This window comes from Triticum dicoccoides, chromosome 1A, assembly GCF_002162155.2.
Source record: "Triticum dicoccoides isolate Atlit2015 ecotype Zavitan chromosome 1A, WEW_v2.0, whole genome shotgun sequence".
NCBI classification, from domain to species: domain Eukaryota; kingdom Viridiplantae; phylum Streptophyta; class Magnoliopsida; order Poales; family Poaceae; genus Triticum; species Triticum dicoccoides.
Window position 1 is genome coordinate 263,625,226 of NC_041380.1, and position 4,671 is coordinate 263,629,896.

Sequence of the window (4,671 nt, forward strand, 5' to 3'; positions counted from 1 at the left end):
AATCTGGAAATTTTGCCATACTTAAATATTGCTATGATAATTATGCTTCTAATGCCTATGTTGAACCATATATTGAGGACTACTCCGCTGTCCAAGAAGAGACTAATATTTTGCAGGAGTCCATGGAAGAAGAAATTGATGAAACTGTGAGCTCATTGGATGAAAAAGATGATGAGGAGAGCGAAGAGCAAAAGGAGGAAGAGCGGATTAGCTACCCGTGCCCACCTTCTAATGAGAGTAACTCTTCAACTCATACATTGTTTAATTTCCCTTCGTGCTTACCGAAGGATGATTGCCATGATGATTGTGATGATCCCGTTGATTTTTTCAAATCCCTTTTTGATGATGCTTGCTATGCTTGTGGCCAAGATGCCAATATGAATTATGCTTATGGAGATGAACTTGCTATAGTTCCTTATGTTAAACATGAAATTGTTGCTATTGCACCCACACATGATAGTCCTATTATCTTTTTGAATTCTCCCGACTACACTATATCAGAGAAATTTGCCCTTATTAAGGATTATACTGATGGGTTGCCTTTTACCGTTACACATGATGATTTTGATGAATACAATATGCATGTGCTTGCTGCTCCTACTTGCAATTATTATGAGAGAGGAACTATATCTCCACCTCTCTATGTTTCCAATATGATAAAATTGCAAGAAACTGCTTATACTATGCATTGGTCTTTACTGTGTGTGCATGAATTGTTCTTCTATGACATGCCGATGCATAGGAATAGAGTTAGACTTTGTAGTTACATGATATATGTTACTTTATGCTCACTACTAAATTGTAAATCATTGTTAATTAAAATTGGCTTTGATATACCGTGGGATCCGGGTGGATTCATTACTTGAGCACTATATGCCTAGCTTAATGGCTTTAAAGAAAGCGCTGCCAGGGAGACAACCCGGAAGTTTTAGAGAGTCATTTATTTCTGTTGAGTGCTTTTATATAGTTTAAAAACAACAAAAATAAAGAGGGGAACCCAAAACTTTTTCAAAAAGGAAAGCGAAAGTGAGAAAGACAAGCATTGTTGAAGTGGGAGCTAGCCTTGAACTTTGTTCATGCTCACTGAAACTTTGTGAATCTTGATTACAGAAAATTTTCAATAAAAATAATTATCCCCTTGTACAATTCCATTGTATTATAGAAATAATGTGCCAAGATTTGCCTTTAGGATGTTTACATTTGCTTGATGGTTTGTACGGTGCAGGACAGAAACTTTGGCTGTAGTGCGCGATTTTACATTTTTAGATGGAACGTCAAATGGCTCTGATTCTTTTTGCACTGTCTTCCTATACAAATGTTTTACTTTTCCTAATTTTGGTAGAATTGTTCAAGTATCATAAGTATGGTGAATGTTCATATTATTACAGGCTGTTCTGTTTTAGACAGATTCTGTTTTTTGATGCATAGTTTGCTTGTTTTGATGAAACTATCAATTTATATTAGTGGATTAAGCCATAAAAAATTTATATTACAGTAGACACAATGCAAAAACAAAATATGAATTGGTTTGCAATAGTACTTATAGTAGTGATTTGCTTTATTATACTAACCGATCTTACCGAGTTTTCTGTTGATGTTTTGTGTGGACGATGTGTTCGATGATCGAGAAGGTCTCGATGTGAGAAGAAGGAAGAGAGGCAAGAGATCAAGCTGGGGGATGCTCGAGGAACCCCAAGTAAATATTCAAGGAGACTCAAGCGTCTAAGCTTGGGGATGCCCCAGAAGGCATCCCTTCTTTCTTCAACAAGTATCGGTATGTTTTCGGATTCGTTTCGTTCATGCGATATGTGCAATCTTGGAGCGTGTTTTGCATTTAGTTTCCATCTTTATTTTATGCACCATGCTGGTATGAGATAGTACTTGGTTGATTTATAGAATTCTCTATGCACTTCACTTATATCTTTTGAGTATGGCTTTATAGAATGCTTCATGTGCTTCACTTATATCATTTGAAGTTTGGATTGTCTGTTTCTCTTCACTTAGACAACCGCCATTTGTAGAATGCTCTTTTGCTTCACTTATATTTGTTAGAGCACGGGCATATCTTTTGTAGAAAGAATTAAACTCTCTTGCTTCACTTATCTATTAGAGAGATGACAGGAACTAGTCATTCACATGGTTAGTCATAAAATCCTACATAAAACTTGTAGATCACTGAATATGATATGTTTGATTCCTTGCAATTGTTTTGCGATATAAAGATGGTGATATTAGGGTCATGCTAGTGGGTAGTTGTGGATTGTAGAAATACTTGTGTTGAGGTTTGTGATTCCCTTAGCATGCATGTATGGTGAACCGTTATGTAACTAAGTCGGAGCATGATTTATTTATTGATTGTCTTCCTTATGAGTGGCGGTCGGGGACGAGCGATGGTCTTTTCCTACCAATCTATCCCCCTAGGAGCATGCGCATAGTACTTTGTTTCGATGACTAATAGATTTTTGCAATAAGTATGTGAGTTCTTTATGACTAATGTTGAGTCCATGGATTATACGCGCTCTCACCCTTCCACCATTGCTAGCCTCTCTAGTATCGCGCAACTTTCGTCGGTACCTTAAACCCACCATATATCTTCCTCAAAACAGCCACCATACCTACCTATCATGGCATTTACATAACCATTCCGAGATATATTTTCATGCAACTTCCATCATCATCATATACATGACTTGAGCATTCATTGTCATATTGCTTTGCATGATCGTAAGATAGCTAGCATGATGTTTTCATGGCTTGTACGTTTTTTGATGTCATTGCTACGCTAGATCATTGCACATCCCGGTACACCGCCGGAGGCATCCATATAGAGTCATACTTTGTTCTAGACATTGAGTTGTAATATTGAGTTGTAAGTAAATAAAAGTGTGATGATCATCATTATTAGAGCATTGCCCCAGTGAGGAAAGGATGATGGAGACTATGATTCCCCCATAAGTCGGGATGAGACTCCGAACTTTACAAAAAAATAAAAGAGGCCAAAGAAGCCCAAATAAAAAGAGAGGCCAAAGAAGCCCACCAAAAAATAAAAAGTAATAAAAACAAAAAATGAGAGAAAAAGAGAGAAGGGGCGATGCTACTATCCTTTTTCCACACTTGTGCTTCAAAGTAGCACCATGTTCTTCATATAGAGAGTCTCTTGAGTTATCACTTTCATATACTAGTGGGAATTTTCATTATAGAACTTGGTTTGTATATTCCGATGATGGGCTTCCTCAAATGCCCGAGGTCTTCATGAGCAAGCAAGTTGGATGCACACCCACTTAGTTTCAGTTGGAGCTTTCATACACTTATAGCTCTAGTGCATCCGTTGCATGGCAATCCCTACTCACTCACATTGATATATATTGATGGGCATCTCCATAGCCCGTTGATACGCCTAGTTGATGTGAGACTATCTTCTCCTTTTTGTCTTCTCCACCATCATATTCTATTCCACCGATAGTGCTATGTCCATGGCTCACGCTCATGTATTGCCTGAAAGTTGAAAAGGTTTGAGAATGTCAAAAGTATGAAACAATTGCTTGGCTTGCCATCGGGGTTGTGCATGATGTGAATATTTTCTGTGGTGAAGATGGAGCATAGCCAGACTATATGATTTTGTAGGGATAACTTTCTTTGGCCATGTTATTTTGAAAAGACATGATTGCTTTATTAGTAGGCTTGAAGTATTATTGTTTTTATGTCAAATGATAGACTATTGCTTTGAATCACTCGTATCTTAATATTCATGCCATGATTAGATTACATGATCAAGATTATGCTAGGTAGCATTCCACATCAAAAATTATCTTTTTTTATCATTTACCTACTCGAGGACGAGCAGGAATTAAGCTTGGCGATGCTGATGCGTCTCCGTCGTATCTATAATTTTTGATTGTTCCATGCCAATATTCTACAACTTTCATATACTTTTGGCAACTTTTTATACTATTTTTGGGACTAACATATTGATCCAGTGCCCAGTGCCAGTTCCTGTCTTTTGCATCTTTTATGTTTCGCAGAATATCCATATCAGACGGAATCCAAACAGGATAAAAACGGAAGGAGCTTATTTTTGGAATATTTGGAAAATTCCGGAAGAAAAATCCACTCGAGACGGTGCCCGAGGTGGCCACGAGGCAGGGGGCGCGCTTGCCCCCTGGGCACGCCCCTGACCCTCGTGGGCCACTCGTAAGGCTATTGATGCCCTTCTTCAGCCGAAAGAAAGCTAATTTTCGGAAAAAATTACGATGAAGGTTTTGATCCAATCGGAGTTACGGATCTCTATATATACCCGAAACGGTGAAAGGGCAGCAGAACAGAAGGCAGAAACAGAGAGAGACAGAGAGACAGATCCAATCTCGGAGGGGCTCTTGCCCCTCCCACGCCATGGAGACCATGGACCAGAGGGGAAACCCTTCTCCCATCTAGGGAGAATGTCAAGGAAGAAGAAGAATGAGGGGGGCTCTCTCCCCCTCGCTTCCGATGGCACCGGAGTGCCACCGGGGGCCATCATCATCACCGCGATCTACACCAACACCTCCGCCATCTTCACCAACATCTCCATCACCTTCCCCCCTCTATCTACAGCGGTCCACTCTCCCGCAACCCGCTATACCCTCTACTTGAACATGGTGCTTTATGCTTCATATTATTATCCAATGATGTGTT